The sequence below is a fragment of the Sus scrofa genome, chromosome 16 (assembly GCF_054392235.1).
Source record: "Sus scrofa isolate SSC_HxYL_T2T_F1_AM1 chromosome 16, Sscrofa_HxYL_maternal_Yorkshire_Landrace_v2.0, whole genome shotgun sequence".
NCBI lineage: Eukaryota > Metazoa > Chordata > Mammalia > Artiodactyla > Suidae > Sus > Sus scrofa.
The window spans coordinates 78,775,639-78,802,037 of record NC_139398.1 but is presented as its reverse complement, the minus strand read 5'-3'; the positions used below and the strand labels follow the sequence as shown (position 1 = coordinate 78,802,037).

The following is a 26,399-nucleotide window of genomic DNA, read 5'->3' as shown; positions in this document are numbered from 1 at the left end:
TCATAGCTCCGTCGATCATCATGGTCCTACATGTGCCTGTTGACCAAATTACATGAATCAAACAAGTGAAAACCTAATTTTCTGGTGTTTTACTCAGACTTTATTTTTCAATAAAGTTACATCAACTCAGTTTTTTTTTTTTTTTTTTTTTTTTTTTTGTCTTTTTGCTATTTCTTTGGGCCGCTCCCGCGGCATATGGAGGTTCCCAGGCTAGGGGTCGAATCGGAGCTGTAGCCGCCGGCCTACGCCAGAGCCACAGCAACACGGGATCCGAGCCGCGTCTGCAACCCACACCACAGCTCACGGCAACGCCGGATCGTTAACCCACTGAGCAAGGGCAGGGACCGAACCCGCAACCTCATGGTTCCTAGTTAGATTCGTTAACCACTGCGCCACGACGGGAACTCCTCAATGAACTTTTAAAAACTGAGTTGAGGGAGTTCCCGTCGTGGCGCAGTGGTTAACGAATCTAACTAGGAACCATGAGGTTGCGGGTTCGGTCCCTGCCCTTGCTCAGTGGGTTAACGATCCGGCGTTGCCGTGAGCTGTGGTGTGGGTTGCAGACGCGGCTCGGATCCCGTGTTGCTGTGGCTCTGGCGTAGGCCGGCGGCTACAGCTCCGACTGGACCCCTAGCCTGGGAACCTCCATATGCCGTGGGAGCGGCCCAAGAAATAGCAACAACAACAACAACAACAACAACAACAACAACAACAAGTTCATTGATATCCACCCAAATGAAGATATTTCTGGGAGTTCCTGTATTGGGGCAGCAGAAATGAATCCAACTAGTACCCGTGAGTATTTGCATTCGATCCCTGGCCTCACCCAGTGAGTGGGGGACCCAGCGTTGCCATGAGCTGTGATGTGGGTTGCAGATGAAGCTCGGATCCTGAGTTGCTGTGGCCTGCAGCTGTAACTCGGATTCAACCCCCAGCCTGGGAACTTCCATATGCCGTTTTCTGCTGGCCTAAAAAGCAAAATAAAACAAAACAAACAATAAGATAAGATATTTCTGGTGTTTATGTCCAAAAGTCACTTACATGGTTTATTTTACCTATTTTAGATGGCATAGTATTTTGTTACTGGAATAAGATCACACCAGCTTTAAAGGGCCCAGCATGTTATAGAATCCTCAAATCTCATGATGGAAGAAACATACCCCCAAATTTATCTAGTCCCAGTACTCAACCTGGGCTGATTCCACTTGGTGGCCTGTGGTCCTCTAACCTTTGCTTAAATTCCATCTAGTCTGTGCTATCCACACTTCAGTCATCTCTCTCCCCCTGGCATGATTTGAGGCATAAGAATGTGTCCTACTTCCTAGTTTTACTTAATATTTTCCTGGTACGGGAGTCCTGTGTTTCTCTGATACCTTAAAAGAGAAATGTAATACTACTCTAAGTGAAAAACCAGCATGATTTCCCATGGATAGAAGGCAGTCATAAAAAAAAAAACAAAAAAAACTCTAAACAGCAGGAGATAGTAAGCTTGAGGCCCATTCTGCCTCTGGTAAAAATGAAAATGTGACAGAGAGATTAAGGTCATTGTAGTCCCAAAATGCATGAGAGGTAGAAGAGAGTTGATGGGCAATGACTCTCTTATATGTAATGCCAGGCTCTGTGACACCTAAAATTATCTCGAATACTACTGAATCCCAAGCCTTGGAAAATAAAACCTCTTCCTCTCATTCCATCCTTTGGAACAACTGGCTCTTAGAAAGTTCTACTCTCATCAGCCAGTATCCAATATTTTCATCTGTCAGTATTCAAGATTTTCCCACAAATTATCCCACTCTTCATAGCCGTCCAGAACAAATTCAGTCTCTCTTCCCCCTGACAGCCCATTGATTACTTGAGAACAGTTCACATCTAAGCTCTCCTTCTCTTGGCTCAACTCCCTTCATTCTTCTCATCTTTTCTCTTAAGAAATAATTCTGCAGTAGTGGTCACCCATTTCTGCTCTTTCGCTATTTTTACTGCCTATATTAGTCAGGATTTTCCAGAGAAGCAGAACCACTGTGCCTGTGTGGACGGATGAATGGATACGTGGATGGATGGATATGTAGGTAGGGGGGTAGGTGGCTACAACGATTGATTGACTGATTGATTGAAGAAGTTGGCTCAGGGGATTATGGAGGCTGGCAAGTCCAAGATACCCAAAGTGAGTTGACAGGCCAGAGTACATCCCAAGTCCAAAGGTCATCTCTTACAGAATTTCCTCTTACTGGGGGAGGTCAGCCCTTTGTTCTATTCAGGGCTTCAAATAATTGGATGAGGCATACCCACATTGTATATGGCAATATGCCCTATTCAAAGTCCACTGATTTAAACGCACATTTCATCCAAAAAACACCCTCCAACTTAACACATAAAATTAACCATCACCCTGCCATTGGTATAACCATCATGCATTAAGTATCAAGCTTAACAAAATAAGTTCAGAACTGGTCATTTTTCCAACGTATGATAGGAAGCTTATTGGAATGTTTAGATCCCTGCATATGAAAAATCCATTGTTCTTCTGAAAATTTCAACTAAGCAGCCCAGAGATGGTTGTCATTGAGTGACAGGTACTTGATGATGATAATGTTATTATGATTATTAGGTCAACAACATTGGCTAAGATGGGTTTTCAGTGTGCTCTCTGCTAGGCACCGTTATTGATTTTCTGATATTATCTGATCCTTATAATCAGAGTAGGATCACTTCTATTTCTATTTTGTGGATACAGAGCCCGAGCAATAGAGGAATTAAGTAATGTTTCTAGGTTTATATAGTTTTTTCAAGAGGTAGGGATAGGATTCAAGCTCAGGTAGTCTAAGGCTGCAGTCCTTACCATTGCCATGCCATGGCCCCAACCCCTATTCTTCCCCCACTGAAAAGCATTATAGGATATGCAGGATGACCATAGAGTCTGCAAACATAAGTGACTAGCTGACATATTTGAACAACTAAGTGACCGGTTAATAGCCATACTTGACTGGCTGGAAGTTTATCAGAGTGGAAAATGAGGCAGGCAGACCCCAGGTAGTAAGGATATGTGAGCATGTAAAATGAGCTACATGTGTGTCAGATCTGAACCTGTCTGACATGCCAAAAGTGCAGGTTTATTATGTAATAAAGAGACAAGAATCATCTGAGGCAATGAGTCACAGATATTAGTGCAGGGTTAAGGGAAACATTAACATACTGCATTTGTTGCAATTTCTCAATTCACCAAACTATGCATTGCTCATGAGAAACAACACATTGAATGTATCACATAATACAACGTGCATTGTAATATACCATGGGGCCATTTTAATGTATATACTGCAGTGTTTACAGACATTATGGCTATATTGTATTTACCACCTTGGTGGTTCACCTTTTTCTGTCTCCTATAATGTGTAGGGTCTGTAATCTGAACACAGTATTCCAAATGTGTTCTGCCTATACCTGAGAAAGCAAGGCCATCTTCCTGCTCTTCCTTGTTTTAGGTACTGCTATTTAAAAGCATGTAGATTTTCTGGCAATCAGGAACTCATGGAAATCAAGTAACTCATACTGACTTTGTTTTTCATTCATGACAAGCATTTTTCTTATCTACCTTGTATGAGGCACTGTTTTAGGCACTGGGGACACAGTGGAGAACAAAACAAAATCCCTGCCTTCAGTGACTTTTTTTTGCAGTAGGGGGAGATGGGTTAAAAAAACACAATCAAATAATCAGTGATGTTGAGCATTGTTTTCATGAGCTTGTTGGCCATCTGTGTATCTTCCTTGGAGAAATGTCTACTCAGGTCTTTTCCCCATTTTTCCATTAGGTTGTTGGTTTTTTTGCCGTTGAGTTGTATAAGATGCTTGTATATTCTAGAGATTAAGCCCTTGTCAGTTACATCATTTGAAACTATTTTCTTCCATTCTGTAAATTGTCTTTTTGTTTTCTTTTTGGGTTTTTTTGCTGTGCAAAAGTTTGTCAGTTTGATTAGCTCCCACTGGTTTATTTTTGCTTTTATTTCTGTTGCTTTGGGAGACTGACCTGAGAAAATATTCATAAGGTTGATGTCAGAGAATGTCTTGCCTATGTTCCCTTCCAGGAGTTTGATGGTGTCTTATCTTATATTTAAGTCTTTAAGCCATTTTGAGTTTATTTTTATGCATGTTGTGAGGGTGTGTTCTAGTTACATTGATTTGCATGCAGCTGTCCAGGTTTCCCAGCAATCCTTGCTGAAAAGACTGTCTTTTCCCCATTTTATGTTCTTGCCTCCTTTGTCAAAGATTAATTGACCATAGGTGTCTGGGTTTATTTCCGGGTTCTCTATTCTGTTCCATTGGTCTGTACCAGTATTACACTGTCTTGATGACTGTGGCTTTGTAATATTGCCTGGAGTCTGGGAGAGTTACGCCTCCTTCTTTGTGTTTGTTCCTCAGGATTGCTTTGGCAATTCTGGTTCTTTTGTGGTTCCATATAAATTTTTGGATTATTTATTCTAGCTCTGTGAAAAACATCATGGGTAATTTGATAGGGATTGCATTGAATCTGTAGATTGCTTTGGGTAGTATGGCCATTTTTAAAATATTAATTTTTCAAATCCAGGAACATGGAATATCTTTCCATTTCTTTACGTCTTCTTTAAATTACATGATTAATGTTTTATAGTTCTCAGCATATACATCCCTTACCTCCTTGTTCAGGTGTATTCCCAGGTATTTGATTTTTTGGGGTGCAACTTTAAAGGGTATTTTTATATTCCTTTTCTAATATTTCATTGTTAGTATACAGAAATGCGACTGATTTCTGAATATTAATCTTATATACTGCAAGTCAAGACTACCACGAGATACCACCTCACACCAGTCAGAATTGCTATCATTAATAAGTCCAAAAATAACAACTGCTGGAGGGGGTGTGGAAAAAAGGGAATCCTTCTGCACTGTTGGTGGGAATGTAAGCTGGTACAACCACTATGGAAAACATATGGAGCTACCTTAGAAATCTATGCATGCAACTACCATATGACCCAGCAATCCCATTCTTGGGCATATATCTGGACAAAACTTTCCTTAAAAAAGACATGCACCCACATGTTCCATGCAGCTCTATTCACAATAGCCAAGACATGAAAACAATCCAAATGTCCATCGACAGATGAATGGATTAGGAAGATGTGGTATAAATACACAATGGAATACTACTCAGCCATAAAAATGAACAAAATAATGCCATTTGCAGCAACATGGATGGAACTAGAGACTCTCACACTGAGTGAAGTAAGTCAGAAAGAGAAAGACAAATACCATATGATATCACCCATATCTGGAATCTAATATAGGGCACAAATGAACCATTCTACAGAAAATAAAATTATGTGGAGAACAGACTTGTGGTTCCCAAGAAGGAGGGGGAGGGAGTGGGATGGATGGGGTGCTTGGGGTTAATAAATGCAGACTATTGCCTTTGAAATGGATTAGCAGTGAGATCCTGCTCTGTAGCACTGGGAACTCTGTCTAGTCTCTTATGATGTGGCATGATAATGGGAGAAAAAAAAGAATGTATACATGTGTGTGTAACTGGGTCACCATGCTGTACAGTAGAAAAAATAATTGTATTAGGGAAATCATTAAAAAAATAAAATAATTAAAAAATGGTTAAGAAAAAAACCACAATCAAATAGATACATAGCATGTGTTACGTTGCACTAAGGTAAATGGAGAAAAACATTTTTTTGCACTTTGTCTGAAGGATATAGAGAATGAAGAGGTTACTGTGTTAGACAGGTAACTATCTGGGGGAGGTCATTCCTGGCACAGGGAGTAGGAAACGAAAATCCCATAGGAGGGGAAGACACCTGATTTGTTTGAAGAAAAGAAGCCCTGTGTTCCTTCAATAGAAATAACAATGTAGGGGCTGGGGGCGGGGGCTAAGCTGGGGAGGGGGAGAGTTGGTAGGGAATAAAGATTAGAGAGATAATAAGAGGCCAGATCACTTAGAGTCTTGTAGTAAGGAGTTTGAATTTAAGCCTAGTTGTGATAGAGAGCCATTGGAGGATTTTTTTCTTTTTTTTTCCTCATGGGAGTGACATAATCTGTGTTGAATTTAAAAAGGATTACTCTGACTGCTTTGGGGATAATAGACTTTAGGAGGGCAAGAGTGGAAGCAGGGAAATCAATATGGACTACAACAGCTATTTTTGTATGTCCAAGATAGGGTGGTTGTTAATTATCTGTCTTATCTGATTTATAATTTAATTGCACTGCAGTCAGAAAATGCGTTTTGTATGACACTGGTTGTTTGAAATTCTTTCTTGAAGTATCAACTATTGCATATCAACTATTGCAAATGCTTTGGTGTATTTGAAAATTATGTAGAGTCTCAATTTGTTGTATGCAAAGTCTTCATGTCCATTAGTTCAAATGAGTTAAAAGTTGTTATTCAGATCATTAATATCCTTGATGTTATTTGGTCAGCAGAGTCTATAATTTTATAATAGATATTTGTTAACATCTCACACCAGGGGCTTGCTAAATTTGCTTCACACTTCCAACAACTTTAATGTTTTATGCATTGATGGTTAAGTATCTAGTCATGATTTACATAACTCTTGTTAGAGTTTTTATTTTATATACAGTTCCTACTTAGGCATTAATACTTTTTGTCTTAAATACTGATATTGTCTGATATTAATATTGATAGACCATATTGATGAGATTACTTCTTTTAGTAAATATTTGCATGGAATATCTTTATGCCATCTATTTTCAATCTCTCCATGTGGTTTCATCCTTAATATTTCTTTTATAAATAGCATTTACATTGATTTTTTAATATATATATTTTACTTCTGCCATCTTGGTTTGTCTTTCTTCTCTGCTATTCTCTTTCTTTGCTTACTTTTAATATATTTGAAATATTTTTATCTTTCCTTCTAGTGGATAAATTTTTTTCTATTCCTTTTCTTTCTCTTCTGCTGATTTCAGGACCATAGGTTGTGTTTCACTTTGTTTAATGACCTTTTTAATTAATTTATTTTTGGGGGGAGAGGTGTTGGAAATGACTTTTTTTTAAGCCTCCCATCTTATTTTTTTATGATTTTTTTCCATTATAGCTGGTTTACAGTGTTCTGTCAATTTTCTGCTGTACAACATGGTGACCCAGTTACACACACATGTATACATTCTTTTTTTTCTCCCATTATCATGCCACATCATAAGAGACTAGACAGAGTTCCCAGTGCTACAGAGCAGGATCTCACTGCTAATCCATTTCAAAGGCAATAGTCTGCATCTATTAACCCCAAGCACCCCATCCATCCCACTCCCTCCCCCTCCTCCTTGGCAACCACAAGTCTGTTCTCCACATAATTTTATTTTCTGTAGAATGGTTCATTTGTGCCCTATATTAGATTCCAGATATGGGTGATATCATATGGTATTTGTCTTTCTCTTTCTGACTTACTTCACTCAGTATGAGAGTCTCTAGTTCCATCCATGTTGCTGCAAATGGCATTATTTTGTTCATTTTTATGGCTGAGTAGTATTCCATTGTGGCTATGTACATCTTCGAGTATGGAGGTACTGTAGAAAACTACACATAGAACTACCATATAACCCAGCAATCCCACTCTTGGGCATATATCCGGTCAAAACTTTCCTTAAAAAAGACACATGCACCTGCATGTTCATTGCAGCACTATTCATTATAGCCAAGACATGGCAACAACCCAAATGTCCATTGACAGATGATTGGATTAGCAAGATGTAGTATATAGACCTTTTTAATTTGTAACATGCGAGTTCCTGTCATGGCTCAGCAGTTAGCAAACCCGACTAGCATCCATGAGGACGTGGGTTTGATCCCTGGCCTCACTCAGTGGGTTACAGATCTGGTGTTGCTATGAGCTGTGGGGTAGGTTGCAGATACATCTCAGAACCCACGTTGCTGTGGCTCTGTGGTAGGCCAGCAGCTATATCTCCCATTGGACTCCTAACCTGGAAACCTCCATATGCCTCAGTGTGGCCCTAAAAAGACAAAAAGACCAAAAAATAATAATAATTTATAACATGTATGTTTATGAAGTAATTATATTTCCCTCTTATATATGATATAAACAACAGTCTGCTTGGACTATCTGCTAATCTCCCTAGCACAAACTCTTCCTTTTCACCAACCCCTGAACGTAAACTGTTAGCAATCTCAGATTGGGCTGCTTGCAGCGGGAAAGCCAATATGCAAGAGGCAAGTGCTGGAAAGCCAATATTCAAGAGGTAGAAAGGGACAGACTGCGTTACTCAGGAGGCTGGCACCTGGGGAGGTGGCAGACTTGTGTCCAACAACCAACTCCAAAGATGCTGCTCACTGTGAAAGTATTTAAAGGGAGAATCATTGGGGGGCAGGGGGTGGTCAGTCTTCTTTATTTCCATGGTGTGTAGACCTTCTTCTGACTGGTTGGTGGTGAGGTGAGGGGGCGCTGCTCCAGGAGTCCTGTGCTCAGCTAGAAGTTTCCATCCTCCACCTGGATGAGGGCCTTCGTTCCGCAGAAGATACTGTTGTGTATATTCCTTAAAGAGGAGCCAGGACCCTGCCCCAAGGCTGCACAATTGTTTCTTGACTGCTCCTCCCTTGTCTCTGCAGCCCCTCCCTTCCCTGATTAGCAACTCATGGAAGTTCAAGGAGGCTAAATGAAGCCTCTTTCCTGCAAATAAGAAACTAGACACAGAAAGGATTTGTACCTAGGAGGGCCTCTCAGGGTCCTGCTCCATTTCAAAATCTCCCAGCCAGATGTTCTCTGTTTGATGGAGAACCTTACGGTTCCTTCTAGTTTGCCTGAGCTCAGTAAACCATCCCTGTAGCCCTGTTCTCCACCTTACTATCAGCAAGCCTGCGTCTGTAGCCCACACTCCATTTAGTGGTTCTTTTTCTAGTCCATGCACATGATTGTCCAATTTTTTTTAAAATTGTTGGATAATACACATAACATAAAATTTAGTTTTTGAGTCAGTTTAAAGTGTACATTTCTGGGGCATTAAGTACCTTCACAATGTTGTACAACTATCAGCACCATCTTGTTTACAGACTTTTTTAATACCTGCAAACAAACTTCTGCATCCATCAAGCAGTCATTCCCTGGTGCCCTGTCCCCACAGCTCCTGGTAACCACAAATCTGCTTTCTGTCCCTCCTCGGTGATGTGCCTATTCTGGATGTTTCATGCAAATGGAATCATATAGTGTGTGGCCTTTTATGTCTGGCTTCTTTTACTTTGCATAATGTTTTCAAAGTTCATCCACGTTGTGGCATGTATCAGCATTCCCATTCCTTTTCATGGCTGAAAAGTATCTCATTATATGAAAACACCACATTTTTTAATCCATTGTTCTGTACTGGACATCCAGATTGTTTTTACACTTCGATTACTGTGAGCAGTGTTGCTGTGAACATTTGTGTAAGTTTTATTTATTTTTTCTTTTTAGGGCATATGGAAGTTCCCAGGCTAGGGGTCAGATTGGACCTGCAGCTGCTGGCCTACACCACAGCCAAAGCAACTTGGGATCCAAGCCACGTCTGTGACTTACACCACAGTTCACAGCAACGCTGGATCCTTGACCCACTGAGAAGTGCTTGGGAAGCAGCATCCTCATGGATATTAGTCAGGCTCGTTACCCCTGAGCTACAACAGGAACTCCCTTTTTTTTGTTGTTGTTTTTTGAACCTCTATTTTCAGTTATTTGGGGTTTATATCAAGGAGTAGAATTGCTAGGTGATATGGTAATTCTATTTTTACCTTATTGAGGATCTGAAAACCAGTTTCCTAGTGGCTGCAGCAATTTTCACTCTCACCAGCCATGCTGAAGTGTTCCAATTCCCCACATCCTTGCCAATTTTTTTTTAAATTTTCTGATGATGATAATTGCCATCCTAATGGATGTGAAGAGTTGTCTGATTTTGAGTCCGACTATGACTTATTGATTTTCCACTTGTTACTCCTGGTGCTGTTACTGTAACATTGCTGTGGGCTTGGAACACAATGGTACATCAAAGCATGACCTTATCTCTCCATTTGGACTGGAACCTTTTAGCAATTTTGGCTAATGTTTTTAAAGTGGAAGATTGAGTTAAGTACCCATAAGCCGAAGTACCTGACCACATGATACTATTAGTTTTCTACAGAATAAGGAAGGCGATATCTCTGTGAGCTGCTATGGACTTAACACCACTTTAATCGAAGGTTACTTTAGCTGACTTCCTCATTAGACATCTCCCGTTTTCATTCCAGTCAACACAATGCAGACCTTGTGAGGGAAGTGAAGAAACTATGGGCTTTTCCTACAAGAACTGAGCTTTCTTTTCAAAGGCTTCATGGTAACTACAGAATCATTCCTCTCCCCTCCCTTTGGACCTGCCCAAGAAATTAGAAATTTTTGACCTGCTAAGAAGGAGATCAAGAGCACGCAAATTTACCCATGGCTTGTATTTTTTAATACCTTTCTAGTTAATGATAGGTTCTTTTATCAATGATTATGAACTACTGTATATTCGTGACTTTGTATGGTTGTGAAAATAACGCATGCTCATTTCTCTTTTTTCGGAGCAAGAAAAGGAAACCATATATTACCTACCACTTCTTAAAAGCTGTAAAGACTCACAGGGCATGATGCAAAGGTCTCAGCCCTGTGTTTAGATTATGAACTTCAGTTATAAGTCAAGTTCTGTGTGACCTGGGGATTATTCTTGCTTAACCTTTCTGTAAATCTGATAATTACACAAATACAAAGTATAGACCATACCTCAAGTGCGAAATATCACGTTTAAGCACTCCCTTTCCCTTTCTGCCTACCCTTCATGAATTCCCCATCCAGGTAGACCTGGTCTAAGACCCCATATGGAGTAAATGTTTCTGTCCCCTGTTTGAATCAACAGTTACCTCCCCTACCGCTGCTTTCCACAAGCCCAGGTCTCCATGGTGGCTGGGGAGGGAGGCTTACATGCAGGGAGTAGCTTCAACCAGGGGCCCTTAAGACAGCTTTGTGATCCTGGTGCCTTCCATGCCCCCGTCATTACTCCAGAGAGTCACCCGCTCTGTCTAGACACCAGTGCTGTTCAGGAAGCGCTTCTCATCCTTTAACTTCAGTTACTTTACTACCTGTTGGGGTCTTACTCTTCACTAGGCACAGTGCTGTCATGTCTTGCATATATTATCGTACTAGTCACAGCAGCCTATGAATTGGGTACTATTCTTATCCTACTTTATAGATGAAGTGACTCAGACACAGGGAGGTTAAGTTACCCACCTGTGTCCACACTGCTAGTGAATAGAAGAGCCACGTTCTATGCCCAGCTCTAAAGTTAGGCTCATAAGCACCGTGGACAAGCAGACATGTTTGACATTCTCCTAACTTTGCCATTGTGTTGGAGCTGAGCTTATCAACATCAGCATCAGTGACCTACCACCCCTTTATATATATTATATACACACACACACACACATATATACACAAATATATATATACACACACACACATATATATATACACATAGATATACACGCGCACACACACACACACACGTGTTTAAAGATACAGGATGTGGAGTTCCCTTTGTGGCTCAGTGGTTAATGAACCCAACTAGGATCCATGAGGATGTGGGTTCAATTCCTGGCCTTGTTCAACGGGTGAAGGATCTGGCGTTGCTGTGAGCTGTGTTGTAAGTCACAGACACGGCTTGGATTCCATGTTGCTGTGGCTGTGGAGGCTGACGGAGATCTCTCCTTGCACTGCAATATCTCTCTGCTTGTTGGCATTCTCAGAACCTCTTTTCATGCCTCCCTCCCCCTCTGTAAAGGTGACCCTAACCTGGGAACTTCCATATGCCACAGGTCCTAAAAAGCAAAATAATGATAATAAAAATGCATGATGCTAAATTCCTTATCCGGGCTATTTTAGTTACTCCTTCCAGTTCTGAAGGAGCTACTGTTATTAGCCCCATTTTCCGGTTGAGGAAACTCAGGCTGTGTGGTCTAGGACTCCTAGCTCAGAAACGTCAAAGCCAAATCTCAGCCCAGGGCTGTGTAGCTCTTGAGCCCAACACAACCCCAACAGCACAACACAAGGAAAAGCCCATGAAAGTGACCCAGAGTCAGGAGTCTGGGGTTGATTGGATTGTTTCTTTGTCACTGGCAGTGATTAGTTTAGAAGCAAAGTCTCCACAGAGTGTGTTCACATTGGGCTGTGCTTAGATCTTCAAAAACAAACCACTTTGACACTTTCCTGCCTGAGCAGGAGCTGTCTTTCTCTCCATGTTAGCAATGCCAGCCCCCGCTTTTCTTTCTGAAACATTCTAATCGTCTTTATCAGACTATTCTTCAGAGATGCTTTTTGCCTCCCTCGCTGGTCACACACCATTCTGTGAAAGGTCAAGATCCAGAGCACAAGGCCCTATTGATGGAAGGAGAGAAATATGCAGACAGTTCTGAGATCTGAGGAATGTGTGGGGGCCAGTCACAAAGCCTGAACTTGTATGCCTAGGTCTGGGTCAGGCTGCAGGGGGTGGCTCTTGGGCCATGGCAAGGCCACCACGCCTGGAAGAGTCCTGTTTGCAAATATGGCCAAAAGCCAGGCAAGTTTGGCTTCCAAAGTTTCTGTAGAAAAGAACAGGAATGGAACTGTTTTTATATGTTGCTTTCTGTGTTAGGAAAAACAAACTTCCCTAAGAAAACTGTAACTTAATCTTGTCTGTGGAGTTGTAATGCTGTAATAATGGAATCAGCTTGATCTCAGGGGGAAAAGACGGAGCTGCCTCCTTGCACTGTGGGATCTCTCTGCTTGTTGGCTTTCTCAGAACCTCTTCTCAGGCCTCCCTCCCCCTCTGTGAAGAGGATCCTAACTATGCCTGCCAGCACCTTGGTCTTTCCTGCATCGCAGCTGTTACACTTTTGGCTTAGACTACACATCCCACAGCAGTAGGACAGCAGGGAAAACCGCAGAGGTGCTCAAGTCTAGAATGCTTCATTCTCTCTCTTATGAGCCTGAGAAAGTCATATCCCACAACTAGCTTCAGTCTTCGCATCTATAAAATGGCCTTAATACCTGTTCACTGTGATTGTAGACTGGAACCAGTCCAGCAGGCATTATTGAGAGCCTATTGTGTGTCGCGTACTCTGCTAAACTGGTTAATGACTTTTTTACTTTCCTTTTTGGAGCCACACCGGTGGCATATGGAAGTTCCCAGGCTGGGGTCAAATTGGAACTGCACTGGAGCCTACACCTTAGCCACAGCAATGCCAGATCCTAGCTTCGTCTGTGGCCGACACCACAGCTCGTGGCAATGCCAGATCCTTAACCCACTGGTCAAGGCCAGGGGTTGAACCCGCATCCTCATGGATACTAGTCAGGTTTTCAACCCACTGAGCCACAGCAGGAACTCCCGGTTTCTGGCATTTAAATATAAAGATAAATCCATAGATATTTAAGTCATAACAGGTGTATTTATTTTATATTATTTGCTTTTCAGGGCCACACCCATGGCATATAGAAGTTCCCAGGCGAGGAGTCAATTTGGAACTACAGCTGCCAGCCTATGCCACAGCCACAGCCACAGCCATGTCTGTGACATACACCACAGCTCACGGCAACACCAGATCCCCGATCCACTGAGCAAGGCCAGGGATCAAACCTGCATCCTCATGGGTACATGTCAGATTCGTTTCCACTGAGCCATGATGGGAATTCCATAACAGGTGTATTTAAAGCAACAAGTGAAGTAGCATTTTCCCAAATGGGTCTGGCCATGTTGCCTATCAACATGTAGTTGAAGGAAAACAAAATTCTATGATTAAGTAGGTTTTGGAACTCCTGAGTACACAAAGCTAACCAAATTCTATTGATGTAGGACTCATCAGAGCTGATGATATACTTACAAGTATTGTGCAGCTAAAAGGTAGAGGGAAGTATGTTGAATTTCCTGAACTTTTTCCCCCACAAAAACTTTTTGGTACAAATTTTTATCTTATTTTTAAGAGTGGCTAAAAACCACTCACGCAACTTAACATTGGGGAAAAAAAATGAACAAATAATCAAAAAAATAGGCAGAAGACTAAGTAGACCTTTTTCCAAAGAAGACACACAGGTGATAAAGAGACACATGAAAAATTCTCAGCATTCGCAATGACTAGAGAAAAGCAAATCGAAGGCACAGTGAGGTATCACCTCACACCAATCAGAACAACCACCAAGAAAAAGTAAGTCAACAAATAATAAATGCTGGAGAAGGTGTGGAGAAAAAGGAACTTTTCTACACTGTTGGTTGGAATGTAAATTCATGAGCCACCATGAAAAATAGTATGGTGGTTCCTTAAAAAACTAAAAATAGGGAGTTCCCATCGTGGCGCAGTGGTTAACGAATCCGACTAGGAACCATGAGGTTGCAGGTTCGGTCCCTGCCCTTGCTCAGTGGGTTAACGATCCGGCGTTGCCGTGAGCTGTGGTGTAGGTTGCAGACGCGGCTCGGATCCCGTGTTGCTGTGGCTCTGGCGTAGGCCGGTGGCTACAGCTCCGATTCAACCCCTAGCCTGGGAACCTCCATATGCCGCGGGAGCGGCCCAAGAAATAGCAACAACAACAACAACAACAACAACAAAAGAAGAGACAAAAGACAAAAGACAAAAAAAAACAAAACAAAACAAAACAAAAAAAAAACTAAAAATAGAATTACCATATGATCCAACAACCCCACTCCTAGGTATATATCCAGAAAAAAAAGGTAAACTCCAGATACAGTCACCAATGTTTATAGCAGCACTATTTACATCCCAAGTGCCCATCAGTGGACAGTTGGCTTAAGAAGATCACACACACACATACACACACACACACGAATATTACTTAGCCATGAGAAAGAATGAAATAGTACCATTTGTAGCAATATAGACGGACCTAGAGAATATTACACGTGGTGAAGTAAATCAAAGACAAATATTCCACTTATATGTGGAATCTAAAAAATAATACAAATGAATCTATCTACAAAACAGAAACAGACTCACAGAGAAAGCAAACAAACTTACGGTTACCGAAGGGGAGAGGAAAGGAAAGATGGGGAAATTAGAAGTATGGCACTAACAGATACAGATCACTATATGTGAAATAGAAAAGCCACCATGATTTACTGTATAGCACTGGGAATTATATTCAATATCTCACAGTAACCTATAATAGAGTACAATCTGAAAATGTATATATATAACTGTATCAAGTAGCTGTATACCTGAAACTAACATAATATTATAAACCAACTATACTTCAATAAAAAAAAAAAAAATGGAGAGTTGCCATTGTGGCTTAGAAGGTTAAGGACACAACGTAGTCTCCTTGAGGATGCAGGTTTGATCCCCAGCATCACTCAGTGGGTTAAGGATCCAGCATTAATGCTAGGTGTTTCATAACTTGCAGTTGTGACTCAGATCCAGTGTCACCATGGCTGGCATAGGCCACAGCTGCAGCTCAAATTCAGTCCCTGGCCTAGGAGCTTCCATATGCCACAGGTGCAGCCGTAAAAAAGAAAAATATAGTAATAAATTTTAAAAATGAAAAAGAAAGAATAGCTACTCACGTACTATGAAAAAGTTTTCTGTAGAACACTAGGAAATACTAGAAAGAAGGTTCAGGCAGTTACTAAATATGGCATCATGTTATACGCTGTGAAGATCAAATTGTCACCTGAGAAATGTGTAGAAAAAGCATTGGACATTGTCAGATGTCCCATCGCAGTCTGTTTCTGTTATCATACTCATTTTAGATTGTTGCTTGAATCTTAATGTTGCCTTTCCAAATTCAGCAAAGGCCCTAGACGACCTCTCCCCCTGCTGTTAGAATTCCTAGCACTGTGCTGGGCACAAAGAAAGGTAACCAATTGGGCTCTGACCTTGACTTCCCCAGCTAACCAGACATAAAACATCTGCCCCTACACATCCCCAGAGCAGTCTGTCAACAGCTACACTCCCTCAGAAATGAGTCTAGATTACAGGATGTCACATTGGGTTCTTTGGTTGGAGGGTGAAAGTCATCGTTCTTAGCCAAGTTATCCCATTAACCCTCAGATCTGACCTTATCCCCAAAGAACAAAATGGATCAGAATTTTATTTTCTCCTGTGGAATTAGGTACCTCTCAGTCACCTTGCCTAGCAAATCTAAATGAGTTCATAATGTTCTATCTCCTGCTGACTTGTTTTTTGTGTATGTAATTTGAACACTTGCCCTCCACTAGCCTTTGGATGGACACACACACACACACACACACACACATACACACACACACCCCAGAAGAACCATTGACTTTTCTCTTCCTGAGGAGTTGTGTTCAATTCTTTGTAACTCTCACGCTGTGAGAATTTGACTTGAAATGTTACCTTTAAGTTAACAATTGTATTATTATATGTCTGCCCTCTCTCAGGATCTTCAGTGATGATTTCTAGAGAAAGTAGAAAGCAAAATTTAAGCTGCCAGAAAGAATCAACATGAAAATGTAGAGATTTCTGTGTGAGTTTTGTCAGTGGAGATAGTTTAATTGTGAACATTTTTCTAAAGGAGCTTTTAGTATTCATTGTGGATGCACCATGGAACCTAAAAGATATGAGGAAGGGTTGAAAGAAATGCCACCTCTGCACCTCAATTTATCTGACTCTGAAGCAATTAATACTTAACATGTACCAAGCTGAATTCTTAGGTCCCCAACCAAACTCCCTGCTCAAATATTCTCTGTCTCCTCGACTGTTCTCTGTCTCAGGAAACACCCTGCTACCTAGAGACCAAATTGCCAAGAAACAAAAGAACCATCCTGGTCTTTTCCCCTTCCTCATTCCCAAGCCCAATCGCTTACCTGTTCTAAAAGACATGTATTTAACCCTTCTGCTGGTTTTCCCTATCCCATCTCTAGTCCTACCTGCAATCATTTCTCACCTGGATGGCATCAGTATTTCCCACCTGACTTCTCCCATAAAGTGACACATCTTTCTTGTCAGTCCTCACCAGGTAGCCAGAATGACGCAGTGTAGATGAAAATCAGATCAAATTACTCCCCTTCAGTGACTTCCCACCTTTGGAAAAAGCATCTTACTGTTTAAATGGCATCTAAGAATAAAGAGAGAAGATGGATCTAACAGATATTTATAAGTACCACAAACCATAGACACAGAAGGGTATAGTATTGATGCCAGAACAGACAGGCAGTAGAGCAGACTTGGAGGCTTTAACGCAGACTCATGTGTATCTGGGAAGTAGTAGAGGATGAGGGTGGCACCACAGATTGGCAGGGGATAATAACCATCTCTTGGTGTAGATAGTGTTTAGGAAAGTGGCTTCCATTTGACTTCCCACTTAAACCATATGCAGAAGTGGATTCTAAGGGCAGTGAAGACTTAGTGTGAGAAGTGAAACTCCATTGTGAGTAGACAAGAATATAAAAAGAGAACTAAGGTAGGAAAGGATTTCTTCATGAAACCTCAAGAAACTATCCTTAAGAAGACACAAGTTGGAGTTCCTGTTGTGGCTCCGTGGTAACCACACTGACTAGTATCCATGAGAATGCAGGTTGGATCCCTGGCCTTGCTCACAGGGTTGAGGATCCAGCATTGCCATGGGCTTAGATGTGGCTCAGGTCTGGTGTTGCTGTGGCAGTGATGTAGACCATCAGCTATAGCTCTGATCTGACCCCTAGCCTAGGAACTTTCATATGCTGTACATGCATCCCTAAAAAGTAAACAAACCAAAAACAAAGATACACTCACCAGAGGACAGTGTAGGCAGAGTTAGCATGGCAGACCTGGGAGATGTGTTTTCCCCTCTCCTTTGACCTTTCAGCTCTATCCACATTGACCTTTCTTTCTGACCCTTAAGCATACTAAGCTCCTTCCTGGCTCAGGGCCAGTACATGTCTGCTGTCACTGAAAAGTTCTCTCTCCTCTGCTTTCGCTAATTCCCATTCACCCCTAAGACCTTAACCAAAATGCCTCTCTTAGTAAGGCCGTCCCTGACTGCCCAGATTAGGGGAGTTTGCCCCCACATGCATGCTCATTACAATTTCCACTTCTATTCATTGTAGGCATTTCAATTGCAATTACATAATCATTTAAGGGACTCTTAATTCTGTGTCTCTCCTCCCTACGAGAGGTTGTAAGCTCCAGGAATGCAGAGGTCACCTACTCAATAGTTGGCCCAGGGCCTTATGTCTAGAAGATACCTCTAAAATGTTAATGGAATGAACAAATGCCTACCGAAAGAGGGCATATTCCATGGCTCATGCCAGATGGGTGCTGCAAACCGGGGGAGGATTCCAGGCACAGGTTAACCTTTACGTGAGCAAGGATTAGGAGTGATGATGTGCATCCCTGCTTCTCCTTGTCATCCAGAGTGTTAACATCTCAGCTCTCATGTGTGTCATCTGCAATTCCTTGCCCTCCAGTAGGTAGTGAACAAGCACCTGTTGATTACAGCTCTATACTGCCTCCCCCCACCCCCCACTTTCCCATGTTTAGTCTAGCATATCAGCTGTGCTTTATGGCTTGTCTTTTGCAAACTATCTATGACAGTTGATGTCAACCTTCATTTAATGACTTCTTTTGTTGACAACTCTCACCCTCAGTTGACTCCTAATTTGATCTAACCATTCAGTTATTCAGCAAATATTTATTAAAAACCTAGTGGCTGCCAAGAATGTGCCAGGCACTAGGAAAGCTGGCAGTCCCCTTTCAGTTTTGACATGCTAACGTGACACCTGTAAAGAATTGTTGAACAGAGCAGCTCAGCTTACTTATCTAGAGACACCAAAATGCACCCAAATTTGAGCCCATTGTGGAAGGCATCAGAATAAGGATGCTGAGATGGGAATACTGGACCATTTCCCAGCTTAGTTGAAGTGCTTCATAGTGTAGCTTCATTATTCATGACGGGAAAACTTTTTTGAAATAATATCCTTCCTGCATCATTATAAAAAAAATACTCCAAAGTAAAATAGAAATAATCAAACAAGAGTATTGTTGATAAATACTTCTCATGCATTTAAAAGGAACATTTCAGAGACAACCAAAGATTCTATTTAAAATAATAATGATAATAACAGAGACATTGATGCTTGCCAAGGATAAACTTACAAACTACCTTTAGGGATGATTTTAATGACAAATCTAATTTTGTGGCAGTTTGGTTTTTCTAGTCCAGCCAAGAATTAGGGAGTTCCTGTTGTGATTCAATGGGTAAAGAAACTGATACAGTGTTAGTGAGGATGAGATTTGATCCCTAGCCTCAATGAATGGGTTAAGGATCCAGCATTGCTGTGAGCTGATGGTAGGTCACAAATGTGGCTTAGATCCAGTGTTGCCATAGTTGTGGCATAGGTCTCAGCTGCAGGTCAGATTCAACCCCTAGCCTGGGGACTTCCATATGCCACAGGTGTGGCTATAAAAAGAAAAAACAAAGGAGTAATATTCAGTGAGTTGTTCACTGCAGCCAATACATTGCAATTCCTCCCACAGTGAAGCTGGTGGCTTCTGATCACTGTTTTCTATGGGCTGCTCAGGGAGGAATACCAGTGTATAGCGAGTCCTGGTAGAGAACTGCTTTGAAAGGCCCATCAACTCTTGTTTATTTTAGTATTCCTAAAGATAAAATCCCATGGAAATGAATTCTTTCAGGGAGAATTTTCTGGTAATGTCACCCACCTCAGAGTAAAATCAGAATCAGCTATTTTCCAAAGAGCCTTCCTACTGTAGGTTTTGTCTGTTTTCTTGTTATAGAAGTATTTTGGTAGCTCCTGTGCTAGACCTTTGACATATACTGTCTTTCTTAATCCGTCTATTAATACCTTAGGTAGCCTTTAACTTCATTTCATTAATACAGAGAGTAAGGCTGAAAGAATATACATGACTTACCCAATACCACACAGTTAGTAAAACGTGGAGTTGTAATTCAAGCCCAAATCTGACTGTGAAACTCAGAGTATGAACCATCACTCCACAGGCCTGGCTCCCATTTGTTCTAAGTCATCCTTCAGTGGAAATGATACTGTTGTGAATAGTCCTGCCTTTTTGTTAGGAGGGTGTGGCAGAAGCCAGCCAAACTCTGCTCTGAGAGGATGCCTCATGGCTACAGCCATGCTGATCCCTTCCTTCTCCTAACATTTTTCCCTCTGAGCATTGAGAGCCTTCCTTGAATGTGGAAGTTGTTTATGGGCTGTCTTGGGATTTTCTTTCTTTATCTGCATTCCCACTCCTCCCCCGGAGTGCAAGGAAAATAGAGAACCAAGTAGGATTAGCCAGATAAGTAACTTCGGAACAGACTGTGTTGATACGGCTGCCATCAAAAGCAAATGTTAAAATCTGTGCCCTTCATACCAGGAGAGCATAGATCTCAATGGAAGTGATGTCACATTTTTTGTCATAGTTATTTTCCATGGATTCAGTCTCCCACTGGGCCAGAAACTTCTCTCAGACAAAGGTTGTATCTTTCTCATTCTTCAGGGCCGAGAACAGTATATAACATGTTCTAGACACTAAGTATGTATAAAATGCGTAAGAGAGGCTCTTGGGTCCAGGACCGGACACTAGTTGCTCTTGACTCACAAACAGGTTTAACCTGCTTTCCATTTAAGAGTACAGGAGTAAGAAGTGGCTGTAGAGGTAGACAGACTGAGAGCAGTGAGACATGATAAGCCTCTGCTGTGTTCAGAAACCTCACTCAAGAAGACAGTAAATGGAGAACAAAACCACATGGCCGAACCTTATTACATTGTTGGTGGGATTGTAAATTGGTGCAACCACTGTGGAAAACAGTATGGAGAAGCCTCAGAAAACTGAAAATATAACTACCATTTGATCCAGCAATCCCACTCCTGGGCATCTATCCAGAGAAAACCACAACTCACAAAGACACATGTACCCCAATGTTCATTGCAGCACTATTTACAATAGCCAAAACATGGAAACAACCTAAATGTCCATCGACAGAGCAGTGGATAAGGAAGAGGTGGTACATATACACAATGGACTATTACTCAGCCATTAAAAAGAACGAAATACCGGCATTCTTAGCAACATGGATGGACCTAGGAATTATCATGCTAAGTGAAGTCAGCCATACAATGAGACACCAACATCCAATGCTTTCACTGACATGTGGAATCTGAAAAAAGGACAGACTGAACATCTTTGCAGAACAGATGCTGACTCACAGACATTGAAAAACTTATGGTCTCCAGAGGATACGGTTTGGGGGGTGGGAAATGTGCTTGGTCTGTGGGATGGAAATCCTATGAAATTAGATTGCTATGATCATTACACAACTACAGATGTGATAAATTCATTTGAGTAATAAAAAGAAAAAAAAAACATGGCCGTAGAGAAAGGAAGTAAAAGTGATAGAAAGGGGGTTGCTAAGAAGAGGCTGATCTAGAAGAGGTGGAATCTACAAACCTGTGGTAAAAGAAGGAAAATAAATAGAGTGAGAAGATCTGTGATACAAAGCCCTGTAGGATTAAGAGCCACTGTGCAGAATGAGTAAGACACAAGGGTCACTTACCCACAAGGCACTTAAGGCACAGTGCCAACAATATTCATGATGCTCTCTGGAGTGGGGCTGATAAAAAGGACTGGTTGGAAAATATGCATAAAGACCAGTTAAACTCAGTATCTATCCCTAGATCCCTTTCCCACTTGATCCAGCTAGGAAGTACTTCTTCTCAGTGGAGCAGAAGATAGGAAGATGGTTGTCTAGAGGACTGTTTAACCAGAACAATTCTGGGCTCTGGACATTAGGCACAGATGAAATCTGAAACGAACACTGAAAACTTTCAAGTTTAATTGAAAGTCTGTCTGCTGAACAGGAAAATGCCCATCCCTCTCCCCCTCCAACACTCAGAACTGATTTCTAAGGTAACACCCATCACCTGCCTGGCAGGAGTTTAGAGAATTCCTTTTGGATGACACTAGCCCACGAATACTGACTTTCCTCAGATTCTGACATTTGGAGGTTCTCCACTGAATTAGTCAGATCCCTACTACTGTACCCTATGGAAAGTGTCACCCTTACAGAAACAGAGAGCTTCCAAAGAGCATTTTTATTCCCACCTAAGAGAAGATAGTGTGTCAGTCAAAGAAAGGATGATTAAAAAGGAAGGTTCAAATTATTTTTAAAAAATCTGCTGAAAATTAAAAGTGTGGTTGTAAATATTTAAAAAAAATTCACTGGGGAAGACTGCATTAAGATGGCTGAATAGAAGGACTGGAGCTCATGTTCTCTCATAAAAACAACAGAATTACAACCAAATGCCAAACAACCCTCAGCAAATGGACTGGAAACTTTCAGAAAACAAAGAGGAGGCCATATCAAGATGGTAGGAGGGGTGATTACTTGATATATGCAAAACCATATCTGACAGGTGAGAAGCTCACAGACTGGATGGTAACTCTATCACAGACACTCACCTACAGGAGTGGGAGTTCTGAGCCACATGTCAGGTCCCCACGCCTGGGGTCTGGCACCAGGAGAAAGAGGCCCCGGAGCATCTGGCATTGAAGGACAGTGGGACTTGTGCACAGGAGCTCCACAGGACTAGGAGAAACAGAGATCACATTCTTGAAAGGCGATCATGGGCTTTCATGTGTAGTGGGTCCCAGGGCAAAGCAGAGGCTCCACAGAAATCTGGTTCAGACTTGACTGCAGTTCTCAGAGGATCTCCTAGGAAAACAGGGGGTGACTGTGGCTCATTGTCAGGCAAAGACATTGGAGGCAAAGCTCTTGGGAATATTCATCAGCATGCCTTTCTCTGGAGGTGGACATTTTGGGAAAATCTGGCCCCGCCCATCAGCACTGAGAGCCCCATGTCAAACAATAATCCAGGTGAGATCACAGCCCCACCCATCAGTAATCAGGGGGTCTTTAGACCCCCCCCAGGGAAACTTCTGCTTCTAATCTCACCCAGAGACAAAGACCCACCTACTAGTGCGAAGGCACTAGTCCCTCCCATCAGGAAGCCTACAGCAAGTCCTCATAACAACTTTAGCCACAAGGGGGGCAGACATCAGAAGTAAGAGGCTACAACTCTATTGTCTACAAAAAGGAGACTACACCAAAAACCTATAAAAATGAAAAGGCTGAGAGCTCTAATTCAGATAAGGGAAAAAGAAAAAAACTCCAGAAAAACAACTAAGTGATCTGGAGATTATGAGCCTCCAAGAAAAAGACTTTAGACTGATGATGCTAAAGATGATGCAAGACATTGGAAATACACTGGAGGCTAAGAAGGATAATTTATCGGAAACACTGAGCAAAGAGATACAAGATATAAAACTTAAGCAGAGATGCAAAATAACTGAAAAAAAAATCATTAGAAGCAACCAATGACAGAATACAGGAGGCAGAAGAACAAATCAGCGAGGTGGAGGACAGACTAGTGGAAATCACTGATGAGGAACAGAAGAGAGAAAAAAGATTGAAAAGAAATAAAGAGAGTCTCAGAGAACTCTGGGACAAAGTTAAACCAAAAGCATCTGTATTATAGGCGTGCAGAAGAAGAGAGAGAGAAAGGGACAGAAAAAAATATTTGAGGAGATAATAGGCACAGACATACCAACATGGGAAAGGAACCACTCACTCAAATCCAGGAAGCTCAATGAGTACCGTATAAAATACACCCAAGGAGGAACACCCCAAGGCACATATTAATCAAACTAACCAAAATTAAAGACAAAGAGAAAATATTGAAATCAGCTAGGGAAAATAAAGAACATACAAGGGAACCCTGGTAAAGATTATCAGCAGATTTTTCAGCAGAAACTCTGCAGGCCAGAAGGGAGTGGAATGATATATTTAATGTGATGAAAGGAAAAAATCTCCAACCAAGATTACTTTACCCAGCAAGGATCTCATTCAGATTTGAAGGAGAAATCAAAAGCTTCACAAATAAGCAAATTGAAGAGAATTCAGCAACACTAAACCAGCTTTACAGCAAATACTAAAGAAACTTCTCTAGCAAAAAAGAAAAGACCACAACTAGAAACAAAAATACCACAAATGACAAGGCTTACCAGTAAAGGCATATATACAGTAAAGGTAGATAATCATCCGTGCACAAATACGCTACCAAAATCAGAAATCATGAGAAAAGGAGGGGACAAATGCAGGATGCTAATGATGCACTTGGAATTGAGACCAACAACTTAAAACAGTCTCATATATATATATAGACTCCTATATCAAAACTTCAGGGTAACTGCTAATCAAAAATCTATAATTGATACACACACAAATAAGAAAAATCAACTCAAATTCAACACTAAAATATTTATCAAACCAAAAGAGAGAACAAGAGAAGAAAGGAAAAAGAGCAACAAAAACAAATCCAAAACAGTTAATAAAAAATGGCAATAAGAACATACATATTAATAATTACCTTAAATGTAAGTGGACTAAATGCCCCAGCCAAATGACACAGACTGGTGGAATGGATATGAAAACAAGATCCAGGAGTTCCCATCATGGCTCAGTGGTTAACGAAACTGACTAGCATCCATGAGGATACAGGTTCTATCCCTGGCTTCGCTCAGAGGATTATGTATCCAGTGTTGCCGTGAGTTGAGGTGTAGGTCTCAGACATGGCTCAGATCCTGTGTTTCTGTAGCTGTGGCATAGGCCTGCATCTACAGGTTTGATTTGAACCCTAGCCTGAGAAACTCCATATGCCAGGGGTGAGGCCCTAAAACAAAAAAAGCAAAAAAAAAAAACTTCCAAAAAACAACAACAAAAAACAAGATCTATATATTTGCTGTCTGCGAGAGACCCACTTTACTTCTAGGGACACATACAAATTGAAGGTAGTAAGAAGATGGAAGAAAATATTCCATGCAAACAGGAATCAAAAGAAAGCTGGAGTAGCAATGCTCATTATCAGACAAAATAGACCTTAAAATAAAGAATATTATAAGAGACAAAGAAGGACATTACATAATGATCAAAGGACCAATACAAGAAGATATAACAATTTTAAATGTATATGCACCCAACCTAGGATCACCTAAATATATAAGGCAACTGCTAACAAGCTTAAAAAGAGAAATTGACAATAACAGAATAATAGCAAGGGACTTTAACACTCCACTTACAGCAATGGACAGGTCATCCAGACAAAAAATCAACAAGGAAAGTCTGGCCCTAAATGAAACATTAGACCAGATGGACTTAATAGATATTTATAGGACATTCCAACCAAAAGCAGCAGAATACATATTCTTCTCAAGTGCACACAGAACATTCTCTAGGATTGATCACATTTTAGGCCACAAATTGAGCCTTGGTAACATTAAGAAAAGTGAAATCATATCAGGCATCTTTTCTGACCACAATGCTATATGACTAAAAGTAAACTACAAGGAAAAAACTGCAAAAACCACAAACACGTGGAGACTAAACAACATGCTATTAACAACCTGTGGATCACTGAAGAAATCAGAGGTATTGAAAAATACCTAGAAGCAAATGACAACAAAGACATGACACTCCAAAACCTATGGGATGCAGCAAAAGCAGTTCTAAGAGGCAAGTTTATACCAATACAAGCCTACCTCAGGAAGCAAGAAAGAGCTCAAATAAACAAGCTAACTTTACACCTAAAGCAGCTAGAGAGAGAAGAACAGACAAGACCTAAATTTAGCAGAAGGAAAGAAATCATAAAGATCAGCAGAAATCAATGAAATAGAAACAAAGAAAACCATAGAAAAGATCAATGAAACGAAAAGCTGGTCCTTTGAAAAGATCAACAAAATTGATAAACCCTTAGCCAGACTTATCAAGACAAAGAGAGAGGACTCAAATCAATAAAATTAAAAATGAAAAAGAAGAAGTTACAATGGACCTCACAGAAATATAAAGGATCATAAAAGACTACATCCAACTACATGCCAATATGATGGACAACCTAGAAGAAATGGACACATTCTTAGAAAAGTACACTCTTCCAAGACTAAACCAAGAAGAAATAGAAAAGATGAAGAGACCAATCACGAGTACTGAAATTGAAACTGTGATTAAAAACCTTCCAACAAACAAAAGTCCAGGACCAGATGGCTTCACAGGCAAATTCTATCAAACATTTAGAAAAGAGCTAACACCTCTCCTTCTGAAACTATTCCAAAAAATTGCAGTGGAAAGAACACTCTCGAACTCATTCTATAAGGCCATCATCACCCTGATACCAAAACCAGACAAAAATAACACACAAAAAGAAAACTACAGGCCAATTTCACTGATTAACATAGATGCAAAAATCCTCAACAAAATACTAGCAAACCGCATCCAACAATACATTAATAGGATTTTACATCATGATCAAGTGGGATTTATCCAAGGGATGCAAGGATTCTTCAATATCCACAAATCCGT

The 26,399-nt window shown here is 41.0% G+C and overlaps 1 protein-coding gene across 8 annotated transcripts in view; it reads left to right on the top strand.

The window, feature by feature from the left end:
- The window catches only part of SGCD (sarcoglycan delta), a 1,031,224-nt gene that overhangs the window by 827,229 nt on the left and 177,596 nt on the right, over positions 1-26,399 (top strand). The gene's annotated exons all lie outside the window — the stretch shown is intronic.